This window comes from Capsella rubella, unplaced genomic scaffold (assembly GCF_000375325.1).
Source record: "Capsella rubella cultivar Monte Gargano unplaced genomic scaffold, Caprub1_0 scaffold_4, whole genome shotgun sequence".
Taxonomy (NCBI): Eukaryota; Viridiplantae; Streptophyta; class Magnoliopsida; order Brassicales; family Brassicaceae; genus Capsella; species Capsella rubella.
In genome coordinates, this window is record NW_006238920.1 from 3,157,985 (window position 1) to 3,168,206 (window position 10,222).

A 10,222-nucleotide genomic window follows, 5' to 3' on the forward strand; every position below is an offset into this window, starting at 1 on the left:
ATCATCTCTATGGTTATCCCTGGAAAACACATGCATGAGGTAGAACCAACGCACTTGCAGCATTCATTTTCGAATCTCCAATGAGAATTCTAATGATGCAAACCAAACACATTTTTTGAGAAATTGCAGGTATTTTAGAAATTGTTTTTGCATATTTTGACGAAATCGATTGGCTTTATATAGCTTTAGAACCAACTAAAGCAGAGACAAAACAGAAGAACATCTAGAATAATTGAAATGTGGCTTAGTTCCAAAAACTTCACCTTATTGACTGAAACAACAACGAACTAACAAGGACACAGTCACGAGAGACATTATTCTACAAAGATACTCCTACAAGATTTCAATTGTTTACCAAGAAAGCGATGAGAGGCATGACGTATAAATCCTCTTATATCTCAAGTGTGTTATTCTTCATTTAAAATAATATGGCATATAAATTCTAAGCATATCTCTTACGACTTCGTCTTCATGTTGAATTTTTTTTTGCTTTCTCCATTTCTTGAACAACTCCATCTCTGGACTGAAACTCTTCTTCATTTAAGATATGTTTCGTTCAAATCAAATCTATGTTGAACTTTTTTTGCTTTCTCCATTTCCTGAACAACTCCATTTTCTGAGTGTAATTCTTCTCCATCTTCATAAAAATACGTTTTGTTCAAATCAAATCAATGTTGAATTATTTTCTTTTGCTCCAAGACTTTAACAACTGGTAATTCTTCGGCTTTTTGTATATTCTTTAACTGAATTTTCTCTTCTTCCATTTTACTATATACATAAAAAAATATACCGATATCAAAATAATTTACATAATTATGGATAATTTTCTTAAAATTTACATATTATAGGAAAGAATAGACCAAGATCACAAAAAACTAGAGGCATATAAAATAATTATTTAGGATGAAGTACCTTGAGAGTGAAGAATCACGTGAGATAGCTGAGATTGAGAGAGATCGCAATACAAGAAAACATAGGCATTTCCGACGACCGTTTCCGATGAAATATATGGTCGACAAAATCTCGACAAATTTTTGACTAATTTCCAACTAATTACCGAGGAACATATATTTTTCGGAATGTATATTTGGGGTTATTCACTGATGGATTTAATCCTTTTGGAATGTCTGGTTGTAAATATTTTTTTTGGCCGGTAATTGTCACTCCTCACAATCTTCCATCATCTATTTGCATGAAGCATGAATTTTTTTCCTTACCATTCTTGTTCCTGGTCCTAACCATCATCGCCGTTCACTCGATGTCTTCTTACAACCGCTGATCGCAGAGTTACAAATGTTATGTCACAAAGGCGTAAGTGTTTATGACTTCTCAACAAAATCTAATTATATGATGCGTGCTGCGCTTATGTGGACAATCAGTGATTTTCAGTGGATCATCGATTCTGTAAAATTCCCAGATGGATACTCTACAAACCTCACATATTGTGTTGATGATCACAGTGGAAGATTAGTCGGCATGAAAAGTCATGACTGTCATGTCTTCATGCAACGATTACTACCATTTGCTTTTGCGCATCTTTTACCAATTAAACTCCATGAAGCAGTTGCAGGTATATGATATTATTTTTTACCTTTAACAATATGAAACTGCATTGGTTGATTGACAAAATTTTGGAATCCTGGTATTAGCTCATTTTTTAGGGATTTGTGTTCGAGATCCCCTAATTCTGTTGGGTTACAGACACTTAAAGAAAATGTGCCAATCATCATTTGCAATCTTGAGAAAATATTTCCGCCTGCCTTCTTTGATGTGATGGAACACTTGCCCATACATCTACCTCGTGAAGCTGAACTAAGGGGACCGGTCCAATATAGATGGATGTATACCTTCGAACGATTCATGTTTCATTTGAAGAAGAAAGTAAAAATTTTAAGCAAGGTTGAGAGTTCAATTGTTACACAGAGTATCAACGAGGAGACATCACACTTCTCTTCCTATTATTTTGCACCAACTGTCCAAACAAAATCAAGAAAAGCTGGAAGATACGATGATGGGGGGGTCAAACGAACTTACCATACTTCAGTCCCATATATTTTTGCACAAAAAGGGAGACTAAGTGGAAAGCAAAGAGAAGTATGGTTAACTGATAAAGAGTTTGATTACATTCATAGATATATTCTCCGCAACTGTGACCATGTCATACCGTTCGAAAAGTAAGAATTTATAATTTAACTTTTACTTTTTATTTTTATTTTTGCACTCATTGATAGTAACGAACCATCTATGTAATGTGTGTAGTTATTTTATCGAACAAGCAAAAGGAGCTTATGCAGACATCACTGATTCCGCAATTGAGGACAATATGCGAAATGGTTAAAATATTATGTAAGTTACTCGATACTTGAGAAGTGGACGTATGTGATATTAATTGGCTTTTATACATTAATTGATTGTATGTAGGTCATGTCAACTGCTAGTAGTAATGAACAATATCCTACTTGGTTTGAAGAATTGGTAGGAGGACTTTTGTCAAGAGCAATGGCATCACCAATGTATTGCACACGTGGATATGTATTTAGAAAATAACCAACCATGGGATACATGAAAACAGTTAACTACGGAGTACTAGTTCGTACAGAGACGGGTGAATACTATGGAGAAATCATAGACATTTTGGAGGTTGAGTATCCGGGTATCATTAATTTGAAATGTATACTCTTCAAGTGCAAATGGTACGATCCGACATTTGGTAGCGGTGTTCGTATGACTAAATTTGGTGTACCTGAAATAAACTCCTCAAAGAGATTATGCAAGTATGATCCGTATATACTAGCGTCGCAGGCATCACAGGTTTGTTACTTACCATATCCTCGAGTAAGTCAAAGACGAGTCGAGTTGATGGCTTTGAAGAGACAGAAGCAATGCAACAGAATGTAATAAATGTCATTACTCAAATCGAACAATCTTCTGATCTGGTTCCACTAATTGATATCAATAATGTTGATGTTGAAGAGGTATATGATGATGACGAAGAAGAAAGCGACAAATTTGAAGGGTCAACTGACTCAGGTAGTTCAGAGTACTCATCTGATTCCGAATATATGTCAAAAACTCTTAGTGTTTGTACAATATGCTATGTTTGGTTTGATATATATGTTTATTCATTGTATTATGTTTTAGGGACATGTTACTAAATGGATTAGGGACATGTTACTAAACTGATTTATATTTCGAACAATATAAATATAATCCGACGAATTTCCGACGGAAACACTCCGACAAATTTCCGACGGAAACTCTCAGACAAATTTTCGACAAAATAAGTGTTCCGACGAAATACTTTTTGACGGGTTTCCGACTTTTCTGACGAAGTTCCGACGAATAGTAATTGGAAAACCGTCGGAATAATTTAGCCAACGAATTTCTGACGAATTGTGCTCGGAATGTTGTCGAAAATAGTAAACTCATTGGAACGCGGTAGATATATATTTATTACCAACCACCATTTCCGACGAAAGCTCTCTGGTTGTCGAGAATTCGCCGAAAATTGAGCATTAATTATCGCTCCTTTCCGACAAAAATCCGACGAATGCATGCATGTTGACAAGAATTCGTCGGAAATTGAGCATTAATTACCGCTCTGTTCCGACAAAATTCTGATGAAAATGTGGTCGGAAATTTGACTATATAAATGTCACTCGGCGGATTGACTTGGCGGCTGGATTTTCATCATCCTCACACCACAATCTCATTTTCACTCTTCCTTCTCAAATTTTCACTCCTCTCTCTCAAAAATTCCTCGGAAGTCCCACAAAATTGAAGAATTTAAGAGGTTGTATTCATATTATTTTTGCTTTTCTTTCAATCTTTTCACATATACAAAGATACTAATGATTTATATGTCAATTTCAGATAATGGCTGATGGAACATGGAACGGATACATGAATTACTGTCAAAACTTGGAAAGGACCAACATGTATGGTGGTGGAAGTCGTTCAGAAACCCAGCCGCCAAGTCAACCTATTATAGATGATAACATGGATACTATCGTACCTGAGACTGGCCCAGACGGGAATGCCCATGAAAGCTGAACAACAACATCCTCTAGAAACCATGACATTGGAACAACTCTTGCGAGCTCCGGAACGGATTCATTTGAAGATATTAGATCCTGATCGAATAGATAAATCATACTGATAATTTCATCATTAAATTTTATTTATTACAATTTATTTATAAATATTTAATTATAACAATTTATTTATAAATATTAATTTATTACAATTTATTTAATAATATTTAGTTATAAATATTTATTTGTAACTATTAATTTATTTCAATTAAGTTATTACAATTTATTAATTTCATCAAATTATGAATTATGTTTATTTATTTATTTATAAGTTATGAATTATGTTTTCTTATAGTTTAATCGATTATTAGAAATTGATATGAAATTTATGATGATGTAGTGATATTAACATAAAAATTATAATTTTTTGTATAAGGTACTCTTACCCTCTTGGCTTGACAAAGTCCGTAAAACATATTATGGAGAGTGATTTTCTGGAACCCGCTCCTAATTTTTCTTCTGCCTCGGGAGAAACAAAGGATCGGGGGTACAAAGCGTTTTCGGTATGTTACTAATAAATTATTTTAATTTAAATTAATAAATTAATAATTTTAGAATAATAATTTAACTTACAAATTAATAAATTTTATTTAAATTTATAAATTATTTAAATGTTGTAGCAAATATATTATTGGGCGTACGAGGTTAATAACGAAGTGCGAGAAATATTTGATGAGATTTTTGCTAAACGTATTAAAGACAACACTTATGAGTGGAAAAAAGTGGCGAAAAGGGAAAGACAAACCAAAATTTATGCGAATAGCAGTTTGGAATGGGTTGATCGAGTATTGGGAAAAAGAAAAAAAAAATAAAGAGCGTGGCGTAACCAACTCTAACAACCGAAAGAGCGACCGCGGAGGTTATGGTATGGCAAAACACACTTGCGGAGCTGTACCATATGTTCGTAAAAGATAAAATATGGTATATTCTTTAAGTTTTAAATTAAATTAAATTTTTGTTATGTTTCATAAATTAATATTATTCTTTTTTAAGCGTGATGCGGAGACGGGACTTCTCCCCGATATGGTGAATTTCATGGAAGAGTCACATCGTCGCAAATCGGATGGAACGTTTGTGAATAAAAAGGCGGAAGCAATTGCTCAAAGATGTATAGCTGCACAGGAGGAGAATATCACCCAAATATCTCAACTTGAAGATACTCCTCCAGACTACCAATTTACCGTGGCGGGGAAAGATGAAATATTTCGCTCGGTAAATTATATACATTCTATTAACATATTATAAAATTATAATGCTTAATTAGTAATGATTCATATTTTTTTGTAGCAAATAGAGATTAAAAAGGGACGTAGATTTGGCGTTGGATCAATACCTTTTGACGATGTTGGAGCAGGATCAAGCTTAGCTTCACAAGCAACACGTGAGGAAATGACCGCAGCAAATGCCAAAATAGCTGCATTAAAAGCTGAAATGAAGCAAATGCGTTTTTGGTCTCAGTTGATGGCCAGACAATTTCTAGACGCCGTTCCTCCTCCAGGTCCAAATTCCCAAAATCCAACTGGGCAGAGTGAATTAGATAACTTTGATTTCGATTTTGGTAGATCATGATTTTTGTTCGAAGTTTTTAATAAGTTTGTTAAATTTTATATTTTAATTTAGTTAATGTTTAATTATCAAATAAATTTATTAAATAGTTTAAAAATATATATATATATATATATATATATATTTTATTTTTGTTTTTAAAAAAGATATATTACACATTTCCGACTAATTTCCGACAAATTTGAAGATGCAGTCGGAAATTAGTCAGAACTTTCCGACCATTTCCGACAACTTTCCGACTACATTGTTTGACTATTTTCGACTACCATTCGACGACCTCTTTCCGACATTATTAGCACGTGTAGCTGAGCCTATATAAGCTCATTAGCTTGTTCATTTGAAATTACCCTATTATCAATAAAGAAACCAAATTTTCTTCCTTTTTCTCCTTAAGTTTTCTTGAGAGAAAAGCTTGTTCTTTGTCTTGTGTGTGTGATTCCACAAGGCTGAGTTCGTGTACTGTATCAGAGACCAATCACATCTCTGTGGTGTACTTCAATCCGCTATCACTTCCCCTACAATTGATCCCACACGAGAGAAGCGACCGCCATCGTGTCAGATCTACATTAACGACCATCTTTCCTTCACAAGAGAGAAGCGACCGCCATCTTGTGAAGCCATCATCTCTATCCTAATACAAGCTCACCACAGAGTCTTGTATCACTAATGCTGCTAAAGGAGCTGAACATATCCCAATATTCAGAGCAAAACCATAGTACGAATTCCCATCTCTAAGTACTCCTCCAACAGTAGCTAGTCTCGGGTTATGTCGAGATGCTCCATCCGTATTCAATTTCATCCATCTCATAGGTGGCACTTTACAGGCGATCAGTCGGGAGATAGCTGAAGATTGAGAGAGAGATATATCCTTCAGAAAAATAATATATGTCGATATATAGTTCATTTTGTAAATTTTAATCAAATGGTTTTATTTTATTAAACAAACTTAATATTTCTTTAAATATAGAATGATTTATTCAACATAAACGAGATTAATTTATTTGACATAAATTTTTTTTCTGCTATTCTTTCTTAGTGGGCATGAACGAGTATTTAGTTTTTTTATAGATAATACCTCTTAATAATATAAATATTTAGTGAAATAACTATTAAAAAAAATCAGATCCCGCTTAAATTTTTGTCTCCAGCGCCAAATATTTATTTTTATATCTATTAATCATAAATAATTTATTAGTTTTAGGGTTTTCAAGAAAATCGCTTCCTAAACAAAGTTTTTTAAGGCAAAACTGCTAGAGAGCAATCTCATATACAAGGTAACGTGAACTAGTCTTAACATTTAGATTTACTTTTGTGAATCTTTGAAACTTTCATATCATGTATTGCTAACTAGTTTTGTTTTTCTTAGTCTAAGATTGATCATGGATTTTATGGATTCAAAGATGACACAACCATCTGTAAATTTACCACAGTTGGAAATAGATTACAACAATCCCCTCCCACTTGCTTTAGAATGTAAAAGATTCAAATGGAAAATACAGATCATAGGTAATTATTTTGAATTAGACTATTGACAAACTTTTTTTTTATTAAACTGTTCTTAAAATTGTTCTCAAAACTTATTTGTATTTGTGATGAACGTACGTTACATACGTTACGTACGTTGTTGTTTCACTTATTTAAACATGATGGTGGTGATGATAAGAAACATATACATATGTTGCTGTTTTTTTTTTGGAAACGTATACATTTGTTGCTGTTTTTTTTTTTGAAACGTATGTAACTGTTGTTGTTGTTGTTACGAACGTGTGTTGTTGTTTGATGATAGGATCATATGTTTCCGATTCCTATCTAATTTAAGTCTTTGAATAAGCTGTTTACTTATGTTGTTGTTTAATTGTGTTGATGTTTAATTAAAGTTGATGTTTTCATATCAACAAGATACTGATGGAAACATAGAAGAAAAAATGTTGTCATCTAAAGATATCTGGAAATTACAAGAGAGTAAAGTGATAGTCTATTTCGACGAAGATTGCGGTCAACCAATAGGAGATACTGGAGGCTTACTGGGATCATGGTTAGGTCAGTTAGGTCATGATGCACATTTGATACCCATTAACTACATCGATTGGAGGTGTGTTAGTTCTTATATAAAAGATTCGGCATGGGACGTAGTTCATGTAAAATCTAGTTTATATTCATCACTGTAAGAAAATAAATTGGTTTGAAGATAAGTTTTATGTTTTGTTGTTGTAGTCCAAGTTAGGTTTGATGATCCTTTAATTAGAAAAGAATATGTGATGGGTGCAGTAGGAGGCAGATGCAAGGATGTCAACCGTCGTCTTTGGAAAGACTTCAAAAAATACTTTGAATGAAACTTTGCAGAATCGACCGATTAATATTCCTGAACTTCACTAGGGTCAATTTGTCCAGATGAGGTTTAGTGAAAAGTGGAAGGTATAGCTTATTCGTTATTATTTAAATGTAGTTAGATGTCTTTCAATACAATGCAAATATTCTTAGTTTAATACGTGAGCTTTCAGAAAATGCAAGAGCGGAATACAAAAAACCAGAAGAACAATACCATGTCTCACTTATGTAGAAGGAAGAACTTTCCAAGGAGAAGAAATGAGATTATGAGTAATTTAGTTATGATATAACACTATTTTCTTATACTAATATTGTATATTGTTTATGCATTTATCCTTAATGAAGAAAAACAAGAGTGGAAAAACACCAAATCGAGCAGAGTTTCCTACAAAACCCGATGGAAGCTTTGTAAGTGAGGAGGCGAAGACACATGCGGTTAGTCTTTTTAGTAATCAATATTGAGTGTTTATCACTTTAGTTAATTATGTTTGATCTATATAACATTTTTAGGAAGCACTTACAACGCATTTGATTCAAAATCTGCAAGTCACCACTAATGTTACAGCAAGTCTAGATGATGAATATGCTAGGGTGTTTGGTACAGAGCGTCCAGGACGAGTACGTTGTGTTGGTCACGTACTCACACCTTCAAAATTAGGTAGACGCTCAAAGGTGACTAGAACAGAGATAGAAAATTCTCCAATGGTTGTTCTGCTGAGGACATAAGTAAAAGAATTAGGAGCGCAATTATCCAAAAACAAAGAAAAATCAAAGAAAGAACATTGTTGCAGGTATTACTTTTACAACATATTGCAAATTAAAAGTCAGTAATAATATATTTTTGTTAAAATGGTATTGTTTCTTTTACAGAATATGATTATGGTGCTATCATGTGGTATGATGAGAGGCTGAACAAGAGGACGAACACAAGAAATCCCCATTTCTCATTGTGTTGTTTGCAAGGGACCATTCAACTGCCCTCTTTAAAAAAGCACCAGAATATTTAAGGAAAATGCTTACTGGTACTGATTGAATGAGTAGGCATTTCCAAGATAATCTTCGAGGTTATTGTATGGTTTTTGCAATGACTTCTCTGGGAGGGAGAGTTGAAAGATCAGTTTTCAAAGGGAAATGTCCAAATATTTTTTAGTTACAAGGAAACAATTTCCATTTAATTGGTATCTTGAAACCTAAAGAGAAAGAAAATGCAAAATTTACACAGCTTTACATTGGTTATACAGAAAATGAAATAGCCAACATGATCACGGTGTTGAGGTTAGTTATTTTTCTTATGGAATCAATATACTTAACGTAGCCATTAGTAATGAAATAGTTTTTTACTTCAGTTTATGTTTATTTCAGCAAGGGTAACAACACGTTCACAACATCAACCAAACAAAAGCTGGTGCCGGAAATCATTGGTCCCTTAATCAAGTTGTTAGATGATGCTAATCCCTACGTCAACATTTCAGAGCAGCTAGAGATAGATTTCAGACTTGTGGAGATGAAACTTTTCACATGAGGATTGTTAATGATCGTGTTGGTTTGGATGGCAGAAATTACACTAATCCTACAGCTGGTGAGATTGCTGCATTAATTCCAAGAGATTTTGTAAAATCCATGCCTGAAAGTGATATCATAATTCAAGAGCGCACAACTGGAAGCTTACAGAGAATTAGTGAAATTCATCCTGCTTATTTGTCATTGTAGTATCCTTTCATCCTTATATATGGTGAAGATGGTTTCTGACCAAGAATTCAAAAATGATACACAACCAAAATCCAAACTAGAAAGACAAAATGTATTAGCTTGAGACAGTGGTTTGCATTTCGCATACATGAGAGATTAGCGGAGTCTGATACCCTACTATTATGCAGGAGGTTTTTTCAACAGTATTTAGTTGATGCTTATTCTCCTATATAAACAAACAAGCTCAGGTATATAAAGTTAAACCAGTCAAAGTTTAGATGTCAAAGTTATAGAGATGTTAAAGAAGTAGCAGAATCTGGTGATAACAATTTGAGTCAACAAGGGTCTCCTATCTATATCCCATCTTCTTTCACCGGTGGTCCTTGGTATATGGTTCAAAGCTACTACGATGCTATGGCAGTTTGCAAACATTAAGGATTTCCTGATCTATTTATTACATTAACATGTAATCCTAAGTGGCCAGAGATATGTCGATTTGTAAAAGCCCGAGGTCTCAATGCTTGTGACAGACCAGACATTATATG

General features: G+C 33.7%; 1 pseudogene; it reads left to right on the top strand.

Annotated features, from left to right (window-relative positions):
- The first annotated feature begins 7,039 nt into the window (after nt 1-7,039).
- LOC111830947 lies at nt 7,040-8,714 on the top strand (annotated as a pseudogene).
- Nucleotides 8,715-10,222: the final 1,508 nt, after the last annotated feature.